Below are 21,187 nucleotides of genomic sequence, written 5' to 3'. Positions count from 1 at the left end.
CCATACCGTGCTTCAAATGGTGCCATGCCAATGCTGGTCTGATAACTGTTATTATATACAAATTCCACCAGCGGCATGAATTGAGTCCAACTACCCCCAAAATCTAATACGCATGCTCGGAGCATATCTTCTAATATCTGTATCGTCTTCTCAGTCTGCCCATCTGACTGAGGATGGAATGTCGTGCTAAATGATAACTGAGACCCTAGAGCTTCCTACAAGCTCCTCCAAAAATGTGATGTAAAGCGCGGGTCTTGATCTGACACAATAGATACTGGCACCCCTTGAGAACGAATTATCTCCTGAATATAAATCTTCACCAACCGGTTGAGGGAATAGCTAATCTTGATAGATAGGAAATGGGCGATCTTAGTCAACCGATCTACTATCACCCAAATAGCATGCTGGCTATGCAATGCTAATGGCAGCCCTGAAACAAAGTCCATGGATATATGATCCCATTTCCACTTTAGGATAAATAATGGCTGCAACTGACTGGCTTGCCTCTGGTGCTCAGCTTTTATCTGCTGACACGTCAAGCACTGGGTTACATATTCAGCAATCTCTTTCTTTATACAACTCCACCAGTATGACTCATACAGATCCCTATACATCTTCGTACTGCTGGGATGAACTGTGTACAAAGATCTGTGAGCTTCTTCCAAGATAGTATTTCAGATCTCAGTATTGGCAGGAACACATAATCTAGAACGGAACCGCAAAGCTCCGTTGTTTGTAACACTGAATTCCTCCCCCTGACCACTCTGCACTCTATCCATCACCTCTACTAATTCTGGGTCTTCTTTTCGAGTAGCTTTAATTCTTTCCTGCAGAGTAGATTGCACTACTAAATTGGTAATGTGAGCCTGAGAACCACTCTCAACTAATTCGATGCCGAGTCTTTCCAGATCCATCATGATCGGATATTGGATCTCCATAGCTGTCAACACTGATTCCCTCGATTTCCTACTTAATGCATCAGCTACCACATTTGCTTTCCTTGGGTGATAACTGATGGTACAATTGAAATCCTTAATTAGCTCCAACCACCTTCTCTACCTCATATTCAATTCCTTCTGCATGAAAAAATACTTCAAACTCTTGTGGTCAGAAAAGATCTCACACCGCTCGCCATATAGGTAATGCCTCCAAATCTTCAATGCGTGTACAACTGCAGCCAATTCAAGATCATGGGTAGGGTAGTTCTTTTCATATTCTTTAACTGTCTGGAAGCATACGCCTCCACCCTGCCATGCTGCATCAACACAAAACCAAGTCCTTTCAAGGACGCATCACTATAAATGACATAACCCTCACCCCCTGACGAGATGATCAATACTGGTACTGTGACTAGCCTTTGCTTCAATTCTCAAAAACTCTGCTCACAGCTGTCGTCCCACTCAAATATGACATTCTTCCTAGTCAGTCGTGTTAGTGGTCTTGATAATGCTGAGAATCCCTCAACGAAACAACGGTAATACCCAACTAGCCCCAAGAAACTCCTGATCTCCTGGATACTCCTTGGTCTAGCCCAATTCAAAAGCGCCTCAATCTTACTAAGATCCACAGAAATTCCATCTCCAGAAATAACATGCCCCAAAAACATGACCTTCTCAAGCCAGAAGTCACATTTACTAAATTTGGCGTATAACTTCTCCCTAAGCGTTTGCAGAACCTGCCTCAAGTGCATCTCATGCTCCCTATAGCTCTTTGAATAGACTAGTACATCATCAATAAAAACAACAACAAACTGATCTAAATATAGATGAAAAAAATATTATTCTTCAAATTCATAAATCGAGCAGGAGCATTCGTTAGTCCAAATGGCATAACAAGGAATTCGTAATGCTCGTACTTGGTCCTGAAGGCCGTCTTTGAGACTTCTTTTGCTTTCACTTTTACCTGATGATAGCCATATCTGAGGTCAATCTTTGAATACACCTGTGTACCGTGGAGCTGGTTAAACAAATCATCTATATGGGCTAGAGGATATTTGTTCTTGACTGTCACTTTATTAATTTCTCTATATTCTATACATATCCTTATAAACCCGTCTTTCTTCTTCACAAATAGAACTAGTGCTTCCCACGGAGATACACTGGGTCGTATAAAGCCCTTATCAAGAAAATCTTGCAGCTGATTCTTCAATTCTGCCAATTTTGCTGGCGCCATTCAGTAAGGTACTTTAGAAATCGATGATGTACATGGAAGTAGATCAATAGGAAAATCTACCTCGCGATCAGGTGGCAACCCCGGTAATTCATCTGGAAAAACATCTGTGAACTCCTTTACTACAAGCATGCTAGTGAGTTTCAATTCATTCTTTGACATCTCCTTCATAAAAGCTACAAACCCTTGACAACCACTCCACAGTAGTCTTTTGGCCTGGTTAACTGAAACTAGTTGAGGAGGGGATTGCACTCGCGACCCTACGAACTTAAATTCTGCTCGTCCTAGGGGTCTGAATATCATTTCTCATGAATGACACTCTATGCTGGAAAAATTAGCTACTAGCCAATCCATACCGAAGATCACATCGAATCCATGCATATCCAGCACTATTAAATCGGCTGACGAGTTTTTTCCCTGAATCTCTACTGAACAACCCCGGAGCATTCTATTACACCTCACTGCTATCCCAGTCGGTGTAGATACCAAAATTTCAGTATCTAACAACTGTATTTCTGCCCCACATAATCTAGTGCACTCCGAAAACACAAACAAGTGTGTAGCTCCTGAATCAAATAATGTAATAACTTTAAAAGAAAGCATACTAACCATACCTGTCACCATGTCGCCGGTTGTCTCAGCATCACCCGGCGTTAGAGCAAACACTCTAGCTGGAGCCGTATTCCTTTGCTGGCCCCCACCTGGTGCCTGGTAGCCTCCTCGGTACAGTCTAAAAACAGGAGCTGCATCTAGTGGGGTAGGGAAGTCTCACACCATATTTCTCGATCTACCACCATGATAGCAAAAAAATTCGCATGCGCGACACTCTCCCAAGTGTCTCCTCTCACAAGTCTGGCAGACTGGAGGACTCTGCACTGCTTGAATCTCACGACCTCCAGTCTCCTGCCTCCATCCTTTACCATGGTTTCCTTTCCTCCATTGATTCTGTCTAGGACCCTAATGATAGATCGAAGATGCAGATCTCTTCTTTTGTCCCTGCTCCTCTGCGTCCAGACGCTCACCAACCTCTGCCAAGGTTGCCTTGTCAACTAACTCAACAAAGTCCTAGATCCGCAGCACTACCACCTGCTTGAATATACCTCACCTTAAACCTCTCTCAAACTACCTTACCTTTTTCACCTCATCAGGTACAATATACGGAACGAAGCGAGAGAGCTCTATAAAATGCGCCGCATACTGTTGGATTGATAACTGTCCCTGATTCAGACTCAGGAACTCTTCCACTTTAGCTTCCCTGATAGTAGCTGGAAAATATCTATCAAAGAACAACTCTTTAAACCGATCCCAAGTCATGACTATCAGTGTCGTCCTCTACTACTCTAGCAGTCTCACACCCATCCACCATCTCTCGGCCTCCCTTGTCAGTCTATAGGTGGCGAAGAGGACCCTATGTTCCTCCGTACATTGCAACATGACCAAGACTTTCTCAATCTCTTGCATCCAATTCTCAGCGACTGCAAGATCAGCCCCTCCTGAAAATTTTGGAGGATTCATCTTCGTAAACTTCTCGATAGTGCATCCATGGCCAACCGACGGACCACCCTGATCCCTAGAGCTCCTAGCGATCTCAGCCATAACTTGCTAAGCCACGCTACGTAGTACAACGTCAGAGTTAGTCCTGCCTGCACTCAACGACCCTGCCCCATTACTGCCACTCACATGGGCACTACCTCCTCCTGGATCCATCCTGAAAACAACAAACACAACTCAGTAATCCTATCCTTATAATTTACCCACTTAACTTAGCCTCTTATCTCAACACTCGCAACTTATTTCTAATCCCAGTCCTACATTCTAGTAACATAACCCGACAATAGTTTACTATGGTTTTCCTGAAATCGTCACCTCAGTAAAAAGATAGAAACCACCATGGAAGTCCTACCTCTAGAATGTAGAACAAACTTTAAATTATTTCCTATACTCTGGTATCGTTTCCGCTGCATTCTAAAGTCTACAGAATCTAACAACCTAGGTTCTGATATCAAACTGTAATGACCTGCTTAATTTTTATTTATTTATTTATTTTTAAATAATGAAATACTACACCAACAAATCAAATCTAGAAGGTCATAATCAACCTGAACCCGTGGGTACCAAGGACATATTAGAAACACAATACAGAAGCCTAAGCAGTAGGAAACAAAAAAAATCCTAAGATTATAAACATAATACCATTCATCTCAATACCAGAGTTACTACATCCATTGTATTTATATATATACATCCCAAAAGAATTCTAGAGCCACTTCTCACCAAAACCATTTGGCCATAACAAAATGCTTACACTTCAAAAAGGGCAGGTCAGCTGAATCTATCCCAGCGGAGCTTTATCCGCTCTCCTATCAGGGGCTCCTAAAAATTTCATGTAATTCAGGGTGAGACACCTCTCTGTAAGGGAAATAAACTAATACTAGTGTGTGGCAACATGAGTTTTTCTATGTTGTGCATAAACCATACATAAACATAATTAGTAAACTATTTGTATCTTATCTAGGAAAACATATACTATCATAACATGACAGAACATACTGTATTTCATACACATAATTTATCTCATATAATAATAATATGAAAAATAACCCTAGTAGGTTAGCTGACTGTTGTCATGTATTACCCCCATATGACTAGGTTGTGTGGCCCGAAGGCAGGACCTGACAATGGTTGGTTGATCACTACCAAGTCAAAAGTACAGTCTGTCTGATGGGTCTGCCAGATCTGGTCCATACACTAGGGGGCGCTCACACTTCTTAAAACCAAATCGACTATCCATCCTCCCACTACTCTGTACAGTAGCGTTAACACAATATCATGATGATCATGAACACATAGCAGCGGTACCGTGCAAGTGCTAGCCTAAACCAAGCCAACCAGGTTCTGATAACGTATAGCATATAATCAAACTGTGATACATGGATATTTCATACTATTAATTTCCAAATTAATATCATCACATCAATTTGCATATTTATATACATCATGAAAATCATCGGCCTGTACGCCGACATTTCATATTTTTACCATAACTCGGCCCATACGCCGGCAAATCATATCCATAGCACGACTCGTATGCCAGAAAATCATATCCATATCATGAACCGTACGCCGACAAACATATCCATAGCACGGCTCGTACGTCGGCAAACATATCCATAGCACGACCCGTATGCCGACAAACATATTCATGGCACGACCCATATGCCGGCAATACATGTAAAAATTCTTGGCCCGTACGCTGATTTTATTGTAAAAATACACATCATTATCATATTCCCAGAAAAATAGTATTTTATCATACATTCTACTCATGCCACACAAAATGGGTTTTTCATAAATTCAGAATATCTTATCAATTTCAGCAGTATTTCCCAACATAATGCATAATTATATAAATATATATATTTCCCTGCAATCAAATTCTATAAAATTTATACTTATTTTTCATAAAGCATCTAGCTTAATTTATCCCTTTACCTGATTCCTGAAGAGCTCATAAGAAAAAAAGTCCTGCACCCTCAGGGTTTCCCGATCAACACCCTGAAAATGAAATTTCTCAGAATTAAACTTCAGTATTTCTACGCGTACTACGCTTTCTACAACTGTCAAGAAGTCAAATACTTAGTAGAAAGACTTACCCTGAATTTGGAATGAATTTCCAAACTCGACCCACCAAAGATCCACTCCAGCAGATATGTAGAGAACTTCCCTAGGAGTGTCGTGGTGGCTTCGGATCGATCCGGCAAAGAACGGTCCCAAAAATTAAGAGAGAATGGGTGGGAGCCGAAGAGGAGAGAGAAGGAAGATTATGCGCGTGAGTTTTCGGCCAAAAATGAAGATTTGGCTTATTTATACACTGGCCCTCGTCAACGTGCCATGTCACCTTGTTGATGAGGTCATGAAGAAAACTCGTCGACAAACTCTCTCCTCATTGATGAAATTCAGAATCACCCAAAAACCCCCTCTCGGTATTTTCTTGTCGACAAAGAGCACCCTCGTCGACGAGCCCAACATGTTGCGTCATCGGTGAACACGAAGGGTTCATCGATGAAGACCTGTTATGCCCCCTTTTAATTTCCTTTTCTCCCTATTTTATTATTTAAATATTATAATTTCCCTGGGTCGCTACATTCTATGCCTGATTACTATGGTCAGCGTTGCCCCAACTCTGGTCGCTTTAATCGCAGGGAGCAGTCTAGTAAGCCTCGGATCATTTGTCAGCTGTGTGACAAGGTGGGATACTCAGCCAAGACTTGTTACTCGACTTTAGGAGTGAAGTATGTAAATTGTGCCGCTACCAATGCATCCACCAACAAAAGTGGCTTGTGGATTCCACTGCTTCTCACAAGATTACCTCTGATTTTGCCAATCTCTCCGTTCACTTAGGGTTTGATGGCATGGATAAGGTTGTCATTGGCGATGACTTAGGTTTGCGAGTCACACATGTGGGCTCTATGTCTCTTCCCTCTTCCTCAAAGCCTTTTAAATTGACTAATACTCTTTGTGTTCCTAGTATTCACAAGAACTTAATCGTTGTTTATAATTTCACTCGTAGCAATAATGTCTATCTTGCATTTCACCCATTTATTTTCTTGTGAAGGATTGGAGCACGGGGTGACTCTTCTTCACGGTAAATGTCAGGATGGTGTCCATCCAATGTTGATGGCTTCTTCTGCTACCAAGTTTTCTATTTTAGCACTTGTTGGTGAAAGAACAACATCTGTCACCTGGCATAGATGACTTGGGCATTCGTCAAATAAAGTAGTTGATTTTATTAGTCGTACTTATTTTCCTGTTGTAGTGTCTCATGTCTCTTCATCGTATATTTGTAATGCTAGGTTGTCAATGCAATAAAAGTCACAAGTTGCCTTTCTTTTCCACTTCTCTTGTTAGCACTCATCCACTTGAATACATTTATACTAACGTTTAGGGGCCTGCAACTTCCACTTCACTTGATGGGTTTCAATTTTATGTCTTGTTTGTTAATCACTTTACTAAATATTGTTGGTTGTTTCCCATTCGATGAAGAAGTGATGTTTGCTCCATTTTCTGTCAATTGAAGGGGCTACTTTTGGTTTTCACATCAAACACTTGTACTCTGATAATGGGGGAGAATATCAAGCTCTTCATCATTCTCTCTCCTCTAATTCCATTAGTTGAGTTACCACTGCTCCTTATACACCTAAGCAAAATGGCACAAGTGAATGTCGACATTGACACATTGTTGAAACCGGTATCATTCTGTTGAGTTAGGCGAGTCTTCCTCCATCACCTAGAGTTCTATACAACCATAAACATCCCCAAAAACCCACAATATACACTAGGAATCATTTATCCCTAAACAAAACACTCACCCTGTCTATCAGGGTACTGGCTCCCCTCTATCACGGAGCTCTATCACCTGGTCTGTCACGATTTCCTGAAATATTAGATATTGGGGTGAGACACATCTCAGTAAGACAAAATAAATTATTTATAGTGTGTAGCAGTATAAGTTTCGTTATATCATAATATACTCATTTCAGTGATAATACCATATGAGAAAATATGCAAATTCGTATTTATAATCATATAGATATAAAACACAATTTTTTATATTATACACCCATACATGTAGCTCCCCTATGCTCTGATATCATTTGTAACCTTGCTCAAATAGTTCGGGTGCGTCTACAACTAATACTTATCAGGGCACTCATCTTACTCAGTAAGCCCTCAAGTAGAGAGTTTAACTTCGCCCTAATTATTTATGTTATTAAACTCACGCTCTTTCATTTCTCATTTCCATTTCACATCTAACTCATGAGTGTCCTCGGTAACCAATCCATGTATGGTCCATAACTCATGGCTGCCCTGAGGATATTCTCCATGCCATGCTTCCCCCCATGGTAGAGGTTATGTGGCCCGAAGGCTGGATCTAAACCATGGTTGACCTACCCCGTTAGATCAAAATAGGAAATCCATCCATGCGTCTATAGTACAATTGGGCCGCCATAACCCTGGTCCGGACCCAAGGGGCAAAACTACCTTTCTCATTGGATCAATTAATTGTCAACACCGCACTCACCATGAGACTTTGTGGTTGCACTAAGACCTCACAAGCAACGGTACCGTGCTTTCAACAATACATCCATCCGTCAGGGTTCTCATTTTCACATTTCAATATTTCACATTTTGTATTCACATTTCAGTATTCACATTACAATATTCACATCTCAGTATTCACATTTAAATATTCACATTGTAGTATTAATATTGGAATATTCACATTTCAATATTCACAATTCAATATTCACATTTCATAATTCGCTTTTCAATATTCTCATTATAATATTCACATTTTCGGTATTCATATCTCATCTCATAATAGTATATATCACATTTCAATATTCTCATCATTTTTCAATAACACAAACCATCATTTCATATTTCTTCATTTATCGTAGATAACATTTCCATATATATATATATATGTATGTATGTATGTATGTATGTATGTATGTATACCCTATTCCATCATTTTCCAGTAAACATATCTATGTTTCACATTTCATTATTTCTCAGAAAATACTCATCAATATTTATCACTTTTCATCATTTCCCAAATTTCAAATCCCAAAACATCACAACTCAATATAAATCATATGTCACACAATTTTATCTGATATTCGTAACATCATAATTTCAGGAAAAATATCATAGTTTCATTTTCACATATTTCCTTAACCAGTAATTTCAAAAATAACTGCAATAATTTATTCCCCTTACCTGACTTACCAAGATCTCACTAAAATTCCAAAAAAGTTATGCTCTGGCCAATATGATGAGGATTAAAGCAAGGATCCCGTGGTGGTGTCCAATCATTGATTTGACTGAAGATTTAAGGAAAATTTAAGGAGAGAGAGAGAGAGAGAGAGAGAGAGAGAGAGAGAGAGAGAGAGAGAGAGAGAGGTTACCTTACCCCCAGGAGTGGTACCTACGTCGCTCCTACGACAAATCCACTCCGGTGAAAATGTCGGTGACAGAGAATGGAACTTAGTGGTGTTTTCTATTTCTCGATCGATGCTTGTTAGGCTGAGGAAATCGAGGAAAGAATGAAGGAGGAATGGATGAGAGAGAGAGAGAGAGAGAGAGAGAGAGAGAGAGAGAGAGAGAGAGAGAGAGAGTAAATCAATCTCAGGTTTCCTAATAGTTCAGGAAACCTTTACTTTACATATTATATTATAATATAATATATTATATTAATATATTAATATATTATAATATAATATAATATATTATATTATATAATTTAATTAATAATAATAAATTTTAATTAATTAAAATTTTAAATTTAATTTAATTTTTATTTTTCTTTTTGAATCACCACATCCTCCTGTAATAATTATTTTTGGGGTGTTACACCACCGGTAAACTTCAACCAAAATCTATGCCTTTTCTTTTTCTTGGTTACTTGCATTCCCAGAGTGCTTATAAGTAAGTGTATGGTCCTTGTTACATCTTGCATTTTCGTGTCTAGGCATGTGGTTTTTTATCAATGTTTTTTTCCCTTTTCTTCCTCTGCCCATGTCGCTGTGTATTCTTTATCAGTTTCATATGCTAACATACAAGATCTTGCCATACTAGTGGTGCCTTCCATTGGACGAATACCCTCCTCTCTTACTATGGTGACGGACAGTGCTCCTGTAGCTCTGGCTTCACCTTTCCGGTCTTTATCACCCTCCACTGCACATTCACAACCAGCGGTAATCCCTTCATCCACCACACATGCATCTCCGACCCGATCCACCCATACTTATGTTATGACTACCCGGTCTATGAATAATACTCATAGACCTAAACATCTTTACCTTGCCACAAGATACCCTCTTCCTTAACCTGTCAAGCCCACATATTTGTCTCAGGCATTGAAAGATCCCAAATGGAGGCATGCTATGTTCGAAAATTTCATTGCATTGACTAAACATGGCACATGAGATTTGGTTCCATTGTGCTCTACAATCAAACCAATTGGCTACAAATGGGTTTTCCGTATCAAATGAAATTTTGATTTGTAGTATTTCTTGCTATAAAGCATGGTTAGTGGCTAAAGGTTTTCATCAAAGACCTGGTTTTGATTATAATGAGATGTTCAACCTTGTTGTGAAGCTGGTGACTATTCGAGTTGTCCTCTCCATTACTGTTCAGAAAAATTGACCCCTTCGACAGTTGGATGTTAATAATGCATTTCTACATAGCTGCCTTCAAGAGGATGTACTCATGGTTTAACCTCTGAGTTTTGTTGATCCTAATCTGCTTTCTCATGTTTGCAGTTAAAGCAGTCTAATGGGGATCAGTATGCATTACCCCTTTCTTTTGCAGATGTTATGACACGTGGACGACCTCCAGATGTCCACATTTCCTTCGGCGACATGCTAACACATGGATGACCTTCATATGCCTCCTTTGTTCGTCACTACACAGGAACTCATGGAGTATCTAGAAGAAGTTCCAGTGTGAGAAAGTCCCTAGCAGAGATGCCGAAGCAAATCTGAGATCATAACCCCTTGTGGCCCCCACACGGTCTTACGGGGCCCATACGGTTCCATATTAGGCCCCACACGGTTGGGCCTCCCTTTTGAATTATTTTTTATTATTGCAAGATAACTTAGCTTGCAAGAGTCTTTAAATGTGTCTTATAAGTTGGTGCTTTTAGAGCGGTGTTTAGTATTTATGATGTTAGAATTAGTGTAGTACTTATTTTACTAAAAGTTTGTGTGTGTTGAGAGTTGCGTGTCTCCCATGCTTACATGGGAATTAATTGTGTGTATTTATTTTTTCCCCCCATGCTACCTTAGCTAGTTATGTTTATGTCTTCCCCATCCCCATATGAAGTCTCTATATATTTCCATTGTAATTGTTATAACAACTGTAAGCTAGAGAATATATTGTTATAGAGTTAAAGACTTTGTCTTTGTAAGCTTGTTAAGCTTGTTCTGATCCTTGTGATTGAGTGGCGAGAGGTTACGTTCATTCTCCCCTAAGATCAGGTGGTGAGAGACCACTAACTTTCTAGAAATTCCATTCATTTCCCTTTTTTAGGTCCTCCATCCATCACCCACACGGCCACCACCAGGTTACTCCATGTTTACTTTTTGAGTCCGATCTCTGTTTTGATGCTGACAAAGTACCAATATCTTATGTGTGTTTAAGTATGTGAATAGGTCTAAATTTCAGCACACATAAAATAAAGGGATTTGGAAGCCAGAAGAAAAACCAAGATCATATGTATCTGGCGCATTCCATTAACGAGCAAAGAAGAAGAAGAAGAAAACTGTTTAAACTGTAAATGCATTTTTGTTTTGATTTGGTCTGTAATATGATGTATGATATGCATGATGTGGATGATAAGCTCAGACAACCATAAACTGACCCTAGGGACCATCACCTTTCATAGAAACTCTTTTCTTAAATAACTAATTGGTTAATGCCATAGATTAGGGCTAAAACGAAGTTTTTTTGGTCAATCGACGTCAAATATTTAGGCTTAATTCAAAAGCCTCGGTTGACTGAACCATTTAGTACAAAAAACCTTGGTCGATTGAACCTGCCCTAAGTCAAACATTGGACTGTCTCAGTCGACCGAACCTTTGGCAGTATAAATGCCACGATCGATCGAACTGACCATAAGTCAACATATTGACTTCGCTCGGTCGACCATTCTAAAATGAACTAACCATCCACGGTCGATCGAATTAACACGTGTCTGACCCACAACTACTTGGTCGACTGAACTCATAGTTCAAAATAGCCTTGGTCGACCGAACCTTGAATATGGTCAATTGATCTCTAGCCATGGTCGACCGCACCTAAGAAGGGTTCGAAATCACCCTGAGACGGTCGACTGAACTTACAGTTCAAAATTGCCACGGTCAATCGAACTTATGAATATGGTCAACCATATCTTTAATATGGTCATCCGAACCTCTCGGGTTGGCACATTTTTAACTGTGGTAATTGGGGTTAAAATTTAATTAAATATTTTCAAAATGACCTCCATGTCCCTAACGATCATATTTTTGCCCAACTCTATATATACCCCCTCATAACTCCTGATTAGCAAATTGATTAGCCCAAAAACTCTATCAAATTGTATACATAATTTTTACTCTCTTTTTATTATTTCTTTGATAAATCTTTCAAAGAGAGCATAATTTACAAATCTAAATCGTTTTTACTCTCATCTTGCATATATTTTCATATCTTATTTTGAGAGTATTACTTTGGTTTCTCCCACATATTTCATTTGATAAATATTCTTAGGAGTTAATATTATTTGCTTGTGAATCTTGTACATCCATTGCAAGATTCAAAGGCTCATTTGTTTGTGCTTGCGAAAACATTTTTGCGCCGTAAACCCTAGATTCTCCAGCACCTTATTGAGAAAAATATTTTTGGAGAAATTTTTTGTTTGGGCATAAAATCTTTGAGCACTCATCATACACTTTTTACTCAAAGATTATATTGAGAAAAAAAAAAACACCATACTCACACTGAGCTTGTATTTATATCATACGTGAGGGAATTGTGCTTATTGTTGTACACATCTGCTTGTTGTAGAAGCATTCATTGTTGTACCATATATTTGATTATCCGTTGTATTCCCAACATGTGGTCGGAAGAGGGAGACTAGCCCTGTGAAAAGTCCTGGGCTGGTTCAGACCCAGTTAAGAGAACTAGGTGCACCAGCCTGTAAGGTGTTGTAAATGGTGTCGCTCCACCCATTAAGTGAGCAACTAGTGAAATCCTCTTGCCTGTGAGCTTGAGATAGGGACGTAGATAGTATTGACCGAACTCTGATAACATATCATGTGTTTGCTGTTAATTTTCTGTACGTTATATTCCTACACATGTATGTTATATTCAACGTATTGTGAATGCTGTGCACGATTTAATTTCTGCATATTATATTTATTTGTGCAATTAGTATTCATTTAGACTGACCCTAGGTTGATCTATATTGAATGATGATTTGAACTACACCTAGGAGAAAATTTTTTAAATACCCAATTCACCCCCTTCTTGGGAATACACGAATTCCAACACTCCCACATGGTCAACAGTACACCATTTCATTTGTTGCATATTCATCCATATATCAAAGTGTGCACAAAGGATTTCAGAGCTAGTCTTACTTGTGAAAAATAAAATCAAGATATCGTTCGTAGTTATTGTTAGCATCAGTATTCACTTGGACTATCACAAGTGCACAATAGTTCCATTGCAACTCAAGGCTTGGTTAAAGAATTCTACGGTGTGTTTTGATTTGTGGTGAATCAAATTGAGTTATCCAACGATTTTCTTTGGTAAGATTGTTCTTTATTTAACCCTTAAATTACTTGAGAACCCTTGCTTAAAGTTTCCTAAGCCTTGGATAAGAAATATCCTTGAATCCTTGCATTTTTATTCAAACCTGTAGCAGGTCAAGCAACTAACCCCGATGGTCAGTCGACTAACCCTGATGGTCAGTCAACTAACCTGCTACTGACTCTCAGTATTTTTGGTCTAAATTTCAGACAGTCGACTAAGAACCTTGGCCCAGTCGACTAAGAACCTTGGCCCAGTCGACTGACCCAACACTACCACTTCAGAAATATGTTCTTAAACTCATCAGGAGACTGGCCCTTTAATACCAGTCGACTGTAGCCATCTAGAATTTGAACTTTCAATATTATTTCACATTGTTTGAATCCTTACTTAACCTTGTGTAATCCCATGCTTGAAATTCTGAACTTCCATGTTTAAATATCACATCTGAGCTATTAGATTTCATTATAGGAACTTTCTAGCTTTAAATCGATTAAGGGAATTTTGTTGTGCTAAGCTTAGAATTTTATTCTTGAAATATTGAAATAACATTTTTTTGCATTTTAAATTAATAGCTTTGTGAAAGAACTCTTGGGACTTATCTCTGAACAGCATCATACACCTTCTTAAAATCTTGTAACATGTGAAATATGGCATGCTTTATTGTTTTTATATTGATTAACTGAATTTTTACTTTAAAGTTTCTAGTGTGTGTATGCTTGCTTGTGAGGGTTGAAACTGTAGGATGTAGGTCAACCATTCGCGTCCTACATCACGGTCTTTGTATGGCTTGAAACAAGCACCTCGTGCTTGCTATTAAGAACTGAGTGTTTGTCTTCGTCAACTCGGTTTTGTAGTCTAAATCTGATTCCTCTCTGCTTATCTACACTTGTGATGATGTTGTTTTTATTTTTTGGTATATGTGGATGATCTATTACTTACTGGAAGTAACTCCGCCGCTATCTTTAAGGTCGTTCAGCAGTTCGGTCATCGGTTTTATTTAAAGGATCTTGGTCCTTTACATTATTTTCTTGGTGTCGAGGTGATTTTAGTTACCCGTGGAATGTTCCTCTCCCAACAAAAGTATATTTGAGATCTTTTTTCTCACACCAAGATGCATGGTGCTAAGGCAGTGATGACTCCTCTTGCCACAAAGGATCTTCTTCAGCTTCAAGATGCCTCTTCTTTTACTGATCCGACCAAGTACCTTCAAATTATAGGAGATCTCCAATATCTCTCTCTTAATCGGCCCGAAATAGCCTTCTCAGTTAATAAGTTGGCTTAGTTCATGCATAAACGATCTCAGCTTCATTGGACTGCTACCAAATGAGTTCTACGATACTTGAAGGGCACTCTACATCATGGCATCCTCCTTAAGTGCACGGGAATCTCGCTCTTCAAGGATTCTCCGATGCTGATTGGACCGGTGATAGGGATACTCGATCCTCTACCTCTGCCTATCTTATTTTTTCTGGGTGATTGTCCCATTTTGCTGTGGCTTGTTCCTCCATTGAGGCAAAATATTGGGCTCTTGCTTTAGCCACCTCTAAGCTTGTTTGGATTGGCTTATTGTTTCATGAACTCGATATTCTGATTACTAAGTCCCCACATTTATTCTGTGATAATATTGGTGCTACTCAGTTGAGTTTTAATCCTGTCATGCACTCATAGATGAAGCATATTGCTAATGATCTTCATTTTGTTCATGATCTGCTCACCAAAGGTTTGTTGCAAGTCTCTCATCTTAGTACCCACGATCGACTTGCAGACCTCTTGACTAAGGCTTTATCCCATTAGAAATTTCACTCTTTAGGCTCCAAGATCGGCTTAACCGATGGCACGTCTATCTTAAGGGGCCATATAAAGGAAATCGTGTAGTTTTCTAGCAAACCGTTGATGGTTTCTATATACCCTTTGACGGTAGATAGATTACTGCAAACCGTCAACGGTTACTCCTATTGTTGAATTGCCGAGAATCCTAACAGTTGAAGATTGACTGATATCCGATAGTTTGCGAGCATTTGGGATTCTTTAGTTGTATTACTTAATATTTGTTTGTATTTGATAGTGTAGGATCTTCTTGATTTGGTATTTAAATACTTTTAAATTTGTAACAACTATATCTTGTACAAGTCATATATATATAGGACATCTCTACATCAATGAAAGTGTGCTACATTTTCTATACTGCAAACTGTCGACAATTTTAGTAAAATGTCGAAGCAACCGTCGAAGGGTATATAGAAACCTTCGACGGTTTGCTGGAAAACTACACAATTTCCTTTATAGTATAAGTGTCTTGGTTTAGGTTAATTGCACTGCAAGTTGTCCTTTCAACCGATAGGCCAATTTGGACTTGCTTTTGTATCCAAATTGACTTGTATCCTATTTTAGACCCCCTAAACTTTAGCTTACTATGTTTCGTCTTCATATTACTAGATATTCAATGTCTATTTGGCAATGTATTCCTTGAATTTTTGTGATGGCAAATTATATTTCACTATAGTGCATAACTTTTTCGAGAGGCAAAAGAAGGTTGTAACTATTACATTGGTACATTTGCTTATCCATTGAGATATAAAATAGAAGATGTGACTGAATTGTTGAAGAGTTTTTGTGTGCATGTAGAGGAAGAATTATTAGTACAGTCTGATCTCAATTCATTTTATATGAATGCAGTTGAATATATTTTAGGCAACGACGTGGATTTATCAACTCAACTAATGCATGTTCTTGCGATTTTGAAATCTGAAGAAATTAACAATGACAATTTTCTTTTAATATAAATAGAATATTAAATATTAACATCGTCTGAACTTTTTAAAAGGGAGATTCATAAGAAGGAACTGAATTATTAGAGGGATCAGCAACTAGGAAGTTAGGATAAAATATAGTATTATCTTTTAAATTACGGATCAATTTTTTAGATTTGGCTCAAATTATGGCTATTATTTATGAATTCAATTAGAAATTTCGTAGAAGGGTATGATTTAGGGGAACATGTTATTTTTGGATACAGATTTGTAAAATAACATACATAGAATTTATAGACCTTCAAATTTTATCTTTTATTGAAATGTGCAACAAAAAAGAAAACCATTAAAACGACATATCTTATTACTTTGTTAAAATTTAGAAAATATGATAATACCAAGAACAACTCTAATTTTTTTTTTTTTATAACATCACTTATAATTATGCACCAATGAAGGCAGAATAGTGCGTCCTCTTCAAATATAGAAATATCCAACTACATAAAATTATGGGACAGTTGTTATAATCTTAATACAGGAACTCATTTTTATTAATTTTATTGAGAAAAATAAAACCAAGAATACTTTTTCATTTGTTTCAACTTGTTTTAAAACATTAAAAAAAATAAATATGGCACCAGGATCGCACCATCACCACACTAGTATGAGTTAAAAAGAAATGAAATGAAATTTTGAATGAAAGTACATAAAAATCAAGTAATAAACTTGATTCTATTTTATTGTTATCTTTGATTCTTAATCACTTGAACGATTTTTTGGACCACATCATTTGGCGGGGGCTTTGCATTAATTTCAACTACCCTTGTTGGGGCCCAACAGAGGATCAGAGCCGTCATGCAGCGTGGGCTACCACAGGTTAGCGGCCCATTGCAGCAAAGGCCCACTAAGAGGTCCATGATCATAATCGAACTGCATCTAATCAATGAATGGAATCTCAGTACATATTCTTTTTCATCAATACAATTTATCATTTACTGATAAAAATAAATAAATAAATAGAATCTCTTTTTTTTTTTTTTGGACCGTAGGAATCGGGCTAGGATGGACCAAATTCAAGCGGTCCATGTCGTGGTTTAGGAGGTATTTTCATGGACGAAATATTAAATAAGCAAATATATAAATAATATCTATTTCTCCAATCTTATAAAGGGATTTCCCTTCGTGTTCTTTTTCACAAAATGCCAAATTTACCCCTTAAAATATCTTTATTATTTCAAGAAATTTGATAATCGAAGATAAAATATAAAAGGAAAAAATCCAACTCCTTAAAAATAAGAGACACCTAAAATGTCTTTAAAATTTATCATAACACATTTTTAAATAAAATTTAAATACTCTTTAACTCCTAATTATTTTCCTTACAATTATTTTCTTAAAATAAATATAAAATTTTAGAAAAAAAAACATGCACTATGTGCATGCTCATGACTACTTATAGGGTTTTTTTTTTTACCATAGATGCTAAATTATCTCTATATAAATATGTTTTATTTTAAAAAAATTAATTGAGGAAAAAGAATTTAATTTCTAAATTAAGAACTGGAGTTCGATTATTAATTTTTTTTAAAAAAAATTACTGTTTACTCTTTAATTTTCTCACTATCTTCTAATGTGGAAAAAGTTACAAAATTCTTTTAATGATTTTGTTTGAAAAATTAAGAGAAAATAAAAATAAGAAAGAAACTCATTTTTCATTATGTTTTTTTTTTCCTCTATATCAAATACTATTAAAAATAATTTTTTAATATGATTAAAAAATTTTGAAAAATCAACTACTATGATGTAAAATCAAATTTTTGTTCTAATTTGATATAATTTTTTTTTTCTTAGTTTCCTTGATGACCAACATTAAAAAGTGAATTTTTTCAAATTTTCTTTTTCAAGTCTCAAAGGGGGTTTTATAATAATTCCTTTAACTACCCAATCATATTAATAAAAAATAGTTGATCATGATATTCCCGAAGTAGTCAATAGGTTTTATGTAAAACAACCAATGAGTTGTAATCTTTTTAGTTATTCAAATATAGTCTCCACCACTAAAATATCATGGACCTTATTTTTGTCAACCCTAATTCATTTAGTCTAATCTTAGATCTTGTTGGCACGTAATGTTGTGTAGAGTCAAATCTAAACCTTTTAAAATAGAATTAGAATTAGAAATTTTCTTTTCTCACTCTTACAATTATAATTTTGTTATGTATTTCTTTTTTATCCCTCTCGCATTGTAGATTGCACATAATTTGTTATCTTTACAATTATTCAAGTGCTAATTTATTCAAATATAGTATCCACCAATAATATATCATGGACCGCCCCCCACAGGCATGGCACGGTGGAAAGGCATCGGCACATAAGAAGGAGTATCGGAGGTTCAATTCCAAGTAAATACACTCACAGAGTCAGCAGTACCTGTAGATGGTGAGAATTTACTCTATGAGCCAGCGGAGATCGTGGATAGTGAGAGTTCGCTCTGTGAGCCAGCGGGGACCGTGAATGGTGAGAGTTTTCTGTGAGTCAGCGGGGAATATGGATGGTAATGGAGATGTGTCCCGGGGGTCGAGTTAGCCGAATGTCCAACAGATGCACGGAACCGTGTCCGCATTTCGAACTTTATCTGATCAGCGAGATCTAGGAGGATGACGCTGATCCGTAGATTTAGTACCGCACTAGGGGGTTTGAAAAAACTTGTTGGTGGCTGGAATTCCTATGTAATAAAAAAAATAAAAAATAAAAAATCATGGACCATATTTTTGTCGACCCTAGTTCATCTAGTCTAACCTTAGATCTTGTTGACGTGTAATGTCTGTCTCTTAGTCTTTTTTTGGTTGGCTAAGTTGTTAGAATAGATCTTAATGGCTATATTTTCTAGCCATGGTTATGGTGTGTAGGATTCTCGTATGGATTAGTTCACTAGGACATGCCATAAAGTGAATCACATTTTTTTTAGCTCACTTCCTTACATTTTCCTAGTCATTTTTCATGATGTTCGTTTATGTTGCTAAACCATATTGTATTTGACATTCCATTCTTGGACATTACTCTTTATCTCTTGTTCAATGGGCTTAATTTTAAAAAATTTGAACTTTTTGTCTTGCCAAAAATGAATTCCTTTCCCTTTTAAAAAGAATCAAATGGACTTTTTATTTTATTTTATTTTATCTTCTTTTGATTTTAAACATCCAAATATTTGGGGTCCTACACCTGTTTCTACTAAGGCAAGTCTCCTAAAAAAAGAAGAAGTTAAATATACATTTTTCAACAATCCTGTCTATCATCATTAATGAGGCTCACCCTCTCCTGCCCTTAGTAATAAATCCATATTTATGATTTTGTATGAAAATGTTCCTAATTATTTAAGCTTAAAGGTTTTCAATTATGTTTTTTTTTGTTTTGTTTCCAACTTATAAATGTAACAAGTTTTAGCCTCACTAGCATCTTTGCTATTTTCTAGGACATGGCATTAAGCATAAAGGGTAGTAGTGTTAAAATTCGATCGCAAAACATCTTAGGATATTTTTAAAATGGACATTGAGATGGGCGAATGATGAATTTGGTGAAATAGACTGATTATGTCAACTCTTGTTAGGAGTTTTAGGATAAATGTTCTAGTTCACAAGGGATATCTTGTGAGATAAGGAATAGAGAGTCTTAGAAGTCATAAACAAGATCTATAACATAACTATGTTTAAGCTGTAATGCTCCGAACTCGCCAAGTGGGGCTCGAGGTGTTATGTGTTCCATTCACCTATCTCTGATACCATAAATATCATTCATGCAGCGGAATATAATTAAACGTATTCAAATATAACACCAGAGTGCTATATTACACGTACAAAAAGGAATTTTCGTCTGTCCATATTACATAACCAGAATTTAAAACAAAAACTTATATGTTCCAGTATCTTACATTCATTCACAGTCACAAAAACTAAACCTTGCCCAGACTTTCAAGCCCGATCTCCAGAAGGACCTTAAAAGTTAATAAATCGCTGGGGTGAGACACTTCTTAGTAAGGATTATCAGTGTGTGGCAGATGAGTTTTAGTGTAGTCAAAATATAACAGTTTAATTATTCACCAATAACTGAACAAACACTTGCAGATAGTACTCGCACATACATCCTCATTCATAACACAGAAATCTGCATACACATATATCACACGTATTACCATAGTACATCCATCATCACAGATCACATCACAACATATCCACAATCACGATGCATTCAATTCACATACACTATTATTTATAGTGAGAGTTTCCCGAGGATTGGGGAGTTTACACGCCCATACATGTAACGCCCTTTTGCTCTGATACTTTATGTAACTTTGCTCATTTAGCTTGGGTGCAGCTACAACTGATACCTACTAGGGCACTCGCCTTACTCAGTAAGCCCTCGGGCGGAAAGTTTACTTCGCTTCAATTATACATAATGCCACAGTATAAAATTACATTTAATACTTTGCTATAATTAACTTTCATTTGCCAACTATAACCCACACACATTCAATATCAACCATACCACAGAATCTGCATACATGTCTACCACATTACAACACAATTACCATACATTCAATTCATATTCATGCACGCACATCCATAATTGAAATGTACATCCCTACATCACACATTTACTTTCTGGCCTCCTCGTTGTGTACTGAGCATCCCTTCCTATTGCTCTCAGTATGTGGCCCACACAGAGACTTTTACTGCATACTTCTCGGTACATGGCCCACACAAGGACTTTCATATCACACAACTGCACACTGAGCATTCCTCCCTATTGTTCTTAACACGTATTTCACAATCGACATCCACTATTACACTTTCACAATGACCTGTTCATAGTAATTCAGTTAAATGAACTCCTTAGGCTAGCCAATG

The sequence above is a fragment of the Malania oleifera genome, chromosome 2 (genome assembly GCF_029873635.1).
Source record: "Malania oleifera isolate guangnan ecotype guangnan chromosome 2, ASM2987363v1, whole genome shotgun sequence".
In the NCBI taxonomy this organism is placed as follows: domain Eukaryota; kingdom Viridiplantae; phylum Streptophyta; class Magnoliopsida; order Santalales; family Ximeniaceae; genus Malania; species Malania oleifera.
Note: the sequence above shows the minus strand (reverse complement) of the source record.